This window comes from Gossypium arboreum, chromosome 10 (assembly GCF_025698485.1).
Source record: "Gossypium arboreum isolate Shixiya-1 chromosome 10, ASM2569848v2, whole genome shotgun sequence".
Lineage (NCBI taxonomy): Eukaryota > Viridiplantae > Streptophyta > Magnoliopsida > Malvales > Malvaceae > Gossypium > Gossypium arboreum.
In genome coordinates, this window is record NC_069079.1 from 112,270,165 (window position 1) to 112,281,792 (window position 11,628).

The following is an 11,628-nucleotide window of genomic DNA, read 5'->3' on the forward strand; positions in this document are numbered from 1 at the left end:
TTGGCTTGACTTAGTAAATAGTGAAGAAATGCATATTTATACATAGTGTTTATGAAAGGTAGTTTTATAAATGTGATATGAGTATTTTGTTTGTAAATGAGTAGTAAATATGTTAAGATGGTTCTAAAATGTATATGGATGCCGTGTGATTGTGTTTGATTGGGAAGTAAATTGTTTGATTTAGCTCAAGAGCTTAGAGGATCAAAGTCGGATAAGGGAAAAGAGAAAGTAAACCAATAGCCGTGGATATCTAGTCGTCGACCACTTCCGAGGTAAGTTTTAAGTGATTAAACGTTGAGTAAATTCAATCATAATAGGACATAATGAGTTGATTTAATAAGATATGATGTGGTTATGATATGTCTTAAACTCAAATGGTAAGTTCATAAGTGTTTGGACTTGGAAATTTAAGAGCAAATTGTAATAATTTGCTTTGGACAGCAGCAGTAACGTGATTTTAGAAAATCACTATAAATTGTTGGTGTGGAATTATAGGCTGAATAAAATATGTAATCAAAGCTTAGTTAGTCTAGTTTCTTATAAAAGAGACCGTGTAAGCAAAGAAATTTCCTATAAAGAGATATTTAAAGTTGTGTGGGACAGTGTCAGAATGACTCCGAAATCCCCTGTTCTGTTTTTAGAAAATCATTATAATTTGTACAAAAATGGTTATAAGATAAAATTTATATGCTTAGACTCCTTAATGAGTCTAGTTTCAAATAAAATCGAATAGAACACATTTTAAATTCTGTACAAGGAAAAATTTGATTTGTAGTGAAGAGTGGTCAGATTAGTCAAACAGTGAAACAGGGGAAATTTTAAGAAAAATCTGGTATTGATTGGCCAAACCTAAAATTATGGAAATTTTATGGATGGAAGATATACGAGTCTATATTCAGGGAAAATTAACGGCAAGTGATTTGGAGTTTTGTAGCTCTAGTTATAGATAATTTAGTGACTATTGCTCAAGAAAACAGCTCGTAGTGAATATGTGATTTTGTTGTAAACATGGATAAAACTTGTTTTAGTTGCTCATAAGCTATTGATTAAACCCATACGTGAATTCTAAATCGTGATATTGTAAAAAGATATATGAGTGTTAGATGGATCTTCGATATTAAAATTTGTGAAATTGTAAGTTTATGAGTATTCGAATATGAAATGATAGTATGGCGTGAAATTGAATTATTCATTGGAAAATGATTGATGTAGATTCGGCCAAGACAAAGTGTATACATGATAGTATATGTGGTATGTGAAGTATATTTGGACAATTGTGATGTGAATACATGAAAATTTATATTTTGATTTAGGATTTTATGTGATGAATGTGAATGTGTATATATGAGATAAGGCCGAATGGCCAATGTGATGAATGTGAACATGCATATATGTGATAAGGCCGAATGGCCAATGTGATGAATGTGAGCATGCATATGTGTGATAAGGCTGAATGGCCAATGTGATGAATATGAACATGCATATATGTGGTAAAGCCGAATGGCTAGTGTGAAATATGTAGGCGATGTGCATATATTGTGGCCGAACGACCAAATGTGAAAGGTGTGTATTATTAGATATTTGATGAGGCAAATGAATTACAAATATGACAGTCGATGTGAATGTTGTAACATGTGATTAAATGTACATGAAACTTGAAATATATTCCGGTAAGACCCGATGACTACGTGTGGAGATTATGTCCGGTAAGACCCGATGACTACGTGTGGAGATTTTGTCCGGGTAAGACCCGATAACCCGTGTGGAGATTTAAATGCGAGCTAAAGGTCTCGCCGATAATCCGAGTAGAGGTTAAAGCTATAAGACTTCGTAATAAGAATTGCTTATAAATATATTCAATGCGAAAGGTTAAACAGGTATGTACTCCAAGTTTATATGTGAGCTTGATTTGAACTAAATCATAAGGTAGTTATGTGATGCATACGAGAGCAATCTATGAGACTATTCTTATGATTATGTGACATCGGATCAGTGTGAGAGGTTATGTGAAATCATACAATATATCTATGTCACATGAGCTCACTTTTATGTGAAAGTTTATCTGCCTATTGTATATGATGAGAGGTGCATATTCGGTAAAAGGATGGTATGCCCGAAGGAAGAGTGAAATAAAAATACGAACAACTATGTTATAATTTGATTGTTATCTGTTGACACCTGCTTAAAACTTACTAAGCATTGTAATGCTTACTCCGCTTACTTTGTTTTCTTTTATAGATCTCATTCGCGGCTACTGTGCTCGGGGATCGTCAAGAACTAGTCACACTATCACTATCCTTTGCTTGTTACTTGTTATGTTTAGAATTATTTTATGGCATGTATAGAATAGACTAGTGGCGGAAGAATATTTTTGGTTAATGTATATAAGCCATGCGAAAATGGCATCTTTTGAATGTTTACTTAGAAGTTTAAATTTTATCCTGGTCGTGCTTAGTACTTATTTAAATGAATGATCTTTATTTCAAGAAAAGTTCAAAATTTTACTGTTCGACATGAGTTACAAGTCCGTAATGCCCTTACCTATTAAATGACGATTCACGGGATAGGGGTGTTACAGGTATTTTCATCTCCATTGTTTTTGCCATCATCTTCTTCAAGCAATCATCAAGAAATTTCTAAGCTTTCTTTAACTCTACTCTTGTGTCTATTTAATGTATGGTTTGAGTGTGTTGGGTTGTTGTTTACATGAAAATGATGTTAGGTAACTAAATTTATGGGGGTTGGTTGATGGAAATGTTGTTTGGTTAATTTTAGGTACATGGATTAAATTATAAAAACTAGACTAAATCGAATAGACTTCAATACTTAGAATTGACAGCTTTGGGTGAATATTTAAATATATGAGACCGAGAAGAGATCTTATTGAGCACAAATTTGGTTGTCCCGAGTTAGTTTAGTGAGGTCGAGAGATAAACCAGACTAAACAGTCTAATTTGGTAAAATGGTGTCCAAGAGGTAAAATTAGGCCAATTAGAAGTTTAAGCCTTTTTAGATCCCTAATCCAAAGACTAATCAATAACATGAAAGACAACCAACCGCTTGTTTGTCTTGGATTATTAATCGTGTAATTTTTCATGTTTTAGTATTTGCTCATTCTTAGTGTTAATTAGTTAATTTAGTGTAATTACCCTTGATTATGAATTTTCGTAATATAGTACTTAGCAAGTAGTTAGTTAGATTTTCTATTTGCATGCTTATTGCATCTTGATCACTTTGTAGTTAGATTTTTTATTTGCATGCTTATTGCATCTTGATCACTTTGTCCCTAAATTCTCTTGGGTTTGATCCTTGTAATACTCTAGTGTTTCATTATAACACTACAAATATTACAACTTGATCTGTCACACTTGTAGCATACCGCTAGATATTTAAAGTTAATTGTGTTGATTCATAGCACCAGTAAACGCGTGTTGGAGTGCGGTTAGTACAAAAAGATGAAGTTCCCTACTTAGAAACCTTGAAAGCCGACGAATTTATTGAACCCATTAATAAGATTTTGAAGGAAGAGGTATAGATGTTACAGTCTTTTTGGGATATGATGCAAGTCGAATTGCCGAAGAAGTTACCACCAAAGAGGGAGGTGGATCACAAGATCGAGTTGACGTCCAATATTGAGCAGTCAACTAAGGTCTCATATAATCAAGCTCGATTAAACTCAAGCCCCATTGTCCACAATCCTAATTTCGATGCTTCTAGGGACTGATGCTATTTTTCAATCTTGAGTTTTCCTGCAAATAGACCATCTTCTTTACGTTAATTAAAGGCAAGTAGCAAGGATCTGGCGATTTTTCTTCTTGTTTTGTTCTTGTGTGTCTGTGTAATAGCCCGATTTAAACCCTAATCGGAACGGTGGTTTCGGAACCACGAATTCGAGTTAGAAAAATATTTTAAAATTATTTTCTGTGTTTATTTTGTGTGAATTTATATCTGTGAAATTTTCGTGATTTAATTTTGTTGTTTAGGTATCCGATTTAGAAACAAGGACTTAAACGCATAAATTGAAAATTGGCTAGTTCTAATAGTAGGGACTAAATTGGGGTTGGCTTCTTAAGTGGAAGCATTTTATATGCAAAAGGTCCATTTTCTTTTATTGTATGTATATATGCTAGTGTACGGCATTAAATATATATACATATATTGATAAAACATATAATTAAATATTTGTAAGTTAAGCATGCGTAAGTAAGGTGGACGATTGTGTCCTTATTATATAAGTATGGGTTCTAAATTCATTAATGGCAAAATAGGAAACCAATACTTTGAGTTATTATAATGATACAAAACATATCATAAAACTTTCATTCATAATTTTTTTTCTCTTCATTGCCGAACATAAAACAAAGAAAAGAAGAAAACATAAAGCTAGGGTTCGTACACTTCCAAGCTTAATTCAAGGTAAGTCTTAGCTCGGTTTTTGATAATTTTTACGTTTCTGAGATCGTTGCTTAGTAACCTTCAAAACCTATACTTTAATTTTTGTTTTTGATGAATATTTTGAGTTGAGCCATTGTTGATAGCTTGTGATTTTTTTTGGTTGATGATGAAAAATGAAAGATATGTTTTAGATTAACATATTCTGTATTGGAGTTTTTGATGATTTTGGGTAATTAGGACTTAATTGCATAAATAATAATTTGAGGGACTAAAATGTGAAATAAATGAAATATATGGTCTTGTATGAACAATAGGAATATTCGGCTAAACATGGGTACCTTGAAATTTTGCATATTTTGTGTTTGTGCAATAGGGACTAAATTGTAAAAATTGTAAATGTTAGGGGTAAAATGGTAATTTGCCTATTTATGTGTTTTTGGATTAAATTGAATGAAAATATGTTTGAATGAGCTTAATTTGAATATGTTTAGATCAAGAAATAAAGAAATCGAATTTGGACCGGGGAAAAACGAAAGTTATCGACTAGCAGCCCTTCCCGTTTTACGACATCCGAGGTAAGTTTATAAGCAAAAAGACGTGTTTATTTGGTAATTAAATGTTATAATTCTATGCTGTTATGAAATGTAGAATTTTAATATGTTATGGACGAAAAATGATTAAATTTGACTACTACACTTCCGAGTTCGGTTCGACCGAGTTACAACGTCCAAAAGCCCCGTATGAACCTTAAGAATAGCTAGGATACATGTGTCATGACACAGGATTCCGATATATGTGTGCGAGTAAGACCATGGCATCGATATGTGATTCCGATATGTGTTTACGAGTAAGACCCTGTCTGGGACAGTGGCATCGATATGTGGTTACATGTAAGACCATGTTTGGGACGTTGGCATTGTACGATTTATGTGATTAACCTAGTGTCCTATCCAATTCCGAATGGTTCATCGGGCAAAGGTAAATTGGATACGAGTGTGTATCACAAGTTAAACGGCCAGGTATGAAATAGTTGTTGGCTATTAATGATAAGATAAGTTTATACTTGATATTTGTTTGTTCATGTGAAGTTGATATTAATAAATTTAAGTGATGTTGGTATGTGAATTCGGCTTTGTGATTTTAAAAGTTGAGCATCAAGAAATGATTCATAATTATATGCAAGTGTATGATTATATATATAAATGGCCCTGTTGGTGATATATATATAAATATTTATGCTATATTATATTGTGATTTACTAGCTTATGTAAAAAGTATATGCAGGTTTAATTATAATATAATTAGTTGTTTGGAAAGTTGAATGATAATAAGACAATTTAACCTTTTGACTATTCGGCCAAGATAATGTCCATGTGCGAATATATACATGGGGATTTATATATAGGTTTCTAGTTGAGATTAAATGGTATATAGTTTTTATTTACAATGTATTAACCTAATTGAGTTGAACACTTTGTTAGGTCAATTATTTGCTTATGACTTGCTAAGCTATAATAGCTTACTGTGTGTATACTTGTTTCTGTTTTTTTTAGAATTTGGAAATCAAGTTACAAGCTCGGGGATCGTCAGTGAGGCTCATCACACTATCTACTATTTTGGTACCTTTATAAGTTAAATACGAATTATGGTATGTATAGACTAAAGTGTGCTTGACTTGATGAATTTAGGATATGTATAAACCAAGCCATGCGAAAATGGCTTAATCTCTATGTTTAAATTTGGTTATGTAGCTCATAGTCTATGTACGTTTTTGTCATAATGTTATGAGCCAAGAATGCATGATATCGTAGTAGGTATTATATATATCTGAAAAGATGATGAATTTGGATATTCACGAAAGTGTTTCAGTCATGGTTATGTTTGGAGAGAAGTGTATGTGAGTTATGGATTAGTTAATTAGATGGAATAAATTTACATATTGTGTTGGGTTGTTTATTAAATCGTAAATGTGACCTATGATAGAGCTTATTTGAATATGATTTGGGTGTCTATTTATATATAGCCGGATGAATTGTTAACATTAAGTTATTGTAAATTTGAGTCTATATTAAGTTATAACCATGATTTATAATAATTGTGAAATTGCTAAGTGTTTCGTCTATGTGGGGTATAATAAATGTGAATTGTGCTTTGATAAGCCATGCATTATTTCTTAAAAATCCAGATACTTACGCAAGAGGTAAATTCAATATTTATATAAATATTACATTAATAGAGTATATGATAATTTATTTATCATGATGAATTAGACATATTAGGCCTTAAATTTATTAGGGGAGTTTGGTTTATTGACAATGATTATGCGTATTGAAGTACTCAATCATAATTCATTAAATGAGATTTACATGTGCTTTTATTATAGTCATTATGATATATGCATATATAGAAATTTTGCTGGTTGTTCGTGAAGTCAAGAAATTATTAAAGCTGAATATGTTATTTGACAATACCATATGACACATTTATGTTTACATAGAAGTATGAAATGAAATGTCTGACTTCTTATTAAGTTTTCGAATACCATAAAAGAAGTTGATAATTTGTTACATTATATATGTAATTTGTTTTTATTATATATTGATTTATGTTTTAAACCATGTCAGCATATAAATGTCATGTGATTTAAGATTTGATATTAGACAAAAATAGGAGCATTGCTGTGAGTTAAATTTTGAATATTAAAATATATACATATTAGTAAAAGCTGTGATATGACTAGCAATACTTCATAACCCTAGTCTAACGATAGATACATGTTAGGGGTGTTATATTCTGCTTTTATTCATTTGAATATTATGACAGTTTTGGGGGGTTTTGTGTGTGTTGGTGTTATGAGGCTGTTTCTCTTTTGCTTTTAGAGGAATTTCTCGGTGGCGTAATGTGCAAGTGATTTGATGTGGAAGGATTCTATCAAAGTTAGTCATTAAAAAAAGGTGTTCTTGAAGGGCTGCTTTTCGGACTAACGGTGATTTTTGTCTGTTTCTTAATCTCTTTTTCAGTTTTGTGTTTCACGTGTAGGGATTCTTCTATTTATGTACGTAGTGCATGGTTTTGGTAAAATCAACAAAAACCTTTTAGGGGGCCCAAGATAGTCTGAAAAATGATTTTCGATTGACTTTTCCACGTTATTTGTATGAAAATGAGGTATTTCAAGAGTATTCTTGAATTCTTTTAGATTGTCTTCTACATGCATGGGGGCTTTAACGTTTTACATTTTAAAGTTCTTGAAACTTAGCCTGATAGAATTGATTGTTTCTTTAAAGGAGTAGTTCTGTTTTGAAAATCTTGGTGGGTGACTTGCTCTTTTCTTTTGTCTGACTCTGACACCTTGTGGATGCACTGATCTTGCGTTTTTTATTTTGTAACCAGGCTGAAAGCTCTTTTAACCCTTCTATGTTCTTTTTCTGTTTTGTTTTGTTTTATTTTTGTGTCTCATTTTTTCCTTTTTGTTTTGTTGTTAGTTGCTTTGTTTTGTTTCTTTTAGTTTTTACTTTTTTAAGTTCTACTGCTTCTTGGTCTATTTTTCTGTCTTCTTGTTTTTGCCAGGGTTTTCTTTTAGTCATTGGTACCAGACTCTTTACCTTCTACTTAGTTTTTAGACGGTCATTGTTTTTAGCTTTTGTTAGTTGACGGAGGAGAGATCTGATAGCGATAAGGTAACAATGGTTGAGGATATAAATGCGTTATTGGAAAGGCTAAAATTCTCGGAAGAAGAGTCTGTCCAAGTTATTAGCAACAACATCAAAAATAACTTGCAAGGGTTTGAGTCATGGGTAGTGGGCAAAATAATGGCGGAAGAGAAACCGAACAGGAAGGCAATGTATAGGGTCTTCAAGTCGCTATGGTTTACAAAAGAGGAGGTAAATTTTGTAGCTTTGAAAGTCGGGGACATAATCCTTAAGTTTGTATGTTTGGAAGACAGAAGTAGAATCCTCAACCTTATGCCCTGGCTATTCGACAACTGTTTATTTTCAATGATGCCTTTTGTGAAGGATAAAGACATAGATACCTATGAGTTCAACATGTCTCCCTTTTGGCTAAGGGTTTACAACGTACCCCTGGAATACATAGATTGTCAAACTGTGTTGGATGTGGGAAAAGTTATAGGCGAACTAGTGGCGATCGACTGGAAAGATAGAAATAGAGGATGGATCGAATTTATAAGGTTAAAAATAAAAATCAATACATCAAAACCTTTACGGAGGATCGTGAAGCTAGTAGGAAGAAATGGGGTTGAAATAATGTGTGTGCTGAACCATGAGAGGCTACCAGACTTTTGTTACTTGTGTAGCTTGATCGGACATACTACAAAAAGATGCCGAAACAAAGTTGAAGGCCCTAAGTCAAATGTGTTAGACCTCCAATATGGTAGTTAGATGAGGGCAACTATTGTAACCACAAACAAAGAAAAGGGGATATGGAGAAATGGAGTAGAAGTAGTAATGACAAAGACTCTATCGAATGAGGACAGTGATAAACCATAATTTATACATATTTTTACCCTATGCTTGGCATATTTATAAATGATTTCTCCTTGGTTTTAGTGAATTCGATGCTTCTAATCCTTTAATTTCATGTTTTATACTCAGGAGAGCTTAGGATAGCAAAATGAGCGAGAAAATGGGCCAAAATGTACAAATTGGGCTTAAAACAGTGCTACACAAGGCCTAGGCACTTCCAAACGGGTAAACCACATGCCTGTGTGAGGCAAACGGGCAGACCACACGCCTGTGTGTCATGGCCGTGTCGACTAGAAACCAACTCAGAATTACACACGACTTGAGCACTTACACACGGGCGTGGCACACGGCCGTGTTCTTGTCGAGCCCAAGTTTAGTTCTACTCAGAAAAGGCCACTTTTGAGGGTTTGGAAGCATTTTAAAGCCTATATAAACACCCTAGAAGAGGATTAAAGGGGGACACACAGAGTTGGAGGTAGAAAATACTCGCGAATAGCCATCGAAATCACCTTAGAGCCAGGATCTACATCAAGACTGAAGATTTCCATCCAATTTCCTAGAAGTTCTTTGGGTTTCTTTATGTTTTGTTGTTTTCCAAACTTTGAGATGTTTTCTATTAATATTATGAACTAAAATCCCTAAATACCTAAGGGAGATGAAACTTAAGACGAATCTTATTATGCTTTGATTTATATGATAAGTACTTGTTCTTATTCTTAATTATGAGTTTTAATTATTGCTTCAATATTTCAGGATATTAATCTAGGTTTTTGATATGCTTATTCAGTGGAGCAAAAGCCCCTGTTTAAGAGTAGATCATTCATAATTAAGCGGAGTTGAATGCAATTCTAGAGATAGGACGACATAAATCTACCGGATTAGAGTCAAATCTAATAATGGAATCCATAGATCGAGTTAATGCGACAATAGGGGTTTTAATTAGAAAGAGATTTCAATCAATCAACCTAGAGTCCGTTGTTTCTAGTCTCGAGAGAGATAGTATCATAAATTAGGGGTTTTTATGGAATAAGTCAAGTGAATAAATCGTCTAAGTCAAAGGTAATAAGTGAAGTCTAGGTGGATTCTTTCTTGAGTATTGTCTTCTTAATTGGTTTTCCTAAAGTATTTTCCAACTTTCGCCTCTGTCCTGATCTTAGATAAATTAGAAAATTAGTTTAGTTTAAAAAACACCCTTAAATTCTTAGGCTAGATAATAAAAATAGAGTAACTACTAGTACTTTTAGTCCTCGTGGATACGATATTCCGATCTCATCATAACTATACTATTGTTCAATAGGTGCGCTTGCCTTAAGTCGAATTTTTAGTTAGTTACACGATCATGAAGTTTTTGGCACCGTTACCGGGGACTAAGACATTAGGAACGCTTAATTTTTATTACTTTAGCCAATTTTTTTTTTTTTTGCAATTTAATTTTGAATTTGCTTAAATCACTAAATTTTTTTTATTTACTTTTGGCAGGTTTTTATAGTTTATGACTAGAAGAAACCCGTCAGGACCTCTACTTTTTGATAGTGAGATAGAAAACACAGCTCGCAGAAACTGAAGAGAAATAAGGCGAAGCCTACGATACATAGAGGAAGGGCAAGAGGATGATATTCAAACCACAACCAAGGAGATGGATGATAATCATAATAATCCGCTACCTCTTGTGGCTGTTGCGAACCTAGTAAATCAGGATCCTGCTCCTCGTACTATGTATGATTATGCTAAACCTAGTTTAACATGAGCTGAATCAAGTATAGCTAGACCTGCTATTGCTGCAAATAATTTTGAGCTGAAACCTAACACGATTCAAATGATACAACAATTTGTTCAGTTTGATGGTTTGCAGGATGGGGATACAACCACTCATTTAGCAAACTTTCTGGAATTCTGCGACACCTTTAAGATCAATGACGTTTCTAACGATGCCATTTACCTTCGGTTATTTCCCTTTTCGTTGAGGAATAAGGCTAAACAGTGGTTGAACTCGTTACCACGAGGATCAATCACCACTTGGGAACAAATGACGGAAAAATTTTTGCTTAAATACTTCCCGCCGGCTAAAACAGCTAAACTAAGGAATGATATTTCTTCTTTTGTGCAGATGGATTTAGAAACACTCTATGATGCATGTAAGAGATACAAGGATCTATTAAGAAGGTGCCCTCACTATGGGCTACCACTTTGGCTACAAGTTCAAACTTTTCACAATGGCCTGAATCCTTCGACTAGACAGATGATTGACGCAGCTGCTGGTGGGACTATTAATAATAAGACACCTGAAGAGGCCTATGAATTTATAGAAGAGATGTTATTGAATAATTATCAGTGGCAAGTCATGAGGACAAAGCTGACGAAAGCCGCCGGCATTTTTAACGTCGATTCGGTTATTATGCTCTCTAATCAGGTAGAACTTTTGAATAGAAAAATTGATGGTTTACTTGGTTCTTCACAGGTTCATCTAGTAATACAGTGCGGTGCAAGTGGAGGTGGAACGAGCAATTCAGAATACCCACCATATGGCCACAACATGAAGAACGAACAAATGAATTATATGGGTAATAATCCTCGACCTCAAAATAATCCTTATAGTATTACTTATAATGCAGGTTGGAGGAACCACCCAAATTTCTCATGGGGAGGCCAAGGGAATCAAAGACCACTACCTCTTCCAGGCTTCCAACAACAACCTTACCAATAAGAGAAAAAGCCGAACCTTGAGGAGATGATGACAAAATTTATTTCAATA

The 11,628-nt window shown here is 33.6% G+C and overlaps 1 non-coding gene across 1 annotated transcript; it reads right to left on the bottom strand.

Annotated features, from left to right (window-relative positions):
* Positions 1 to 10,950: 10,950 nt before the first annotated feature.
* Positions 10,951 to 11,057, bottom strand: LOC128283031 (small nucleolar RNA R71). Its single transcript, XR_008273374.1, has one exon. It is a non-coding gene; the product is annotated as a small nucleolar RNA R71 (small nucleolar RNA).
* Positions 11,058 to 11,628: the final 571 nt, after the last annotated feature.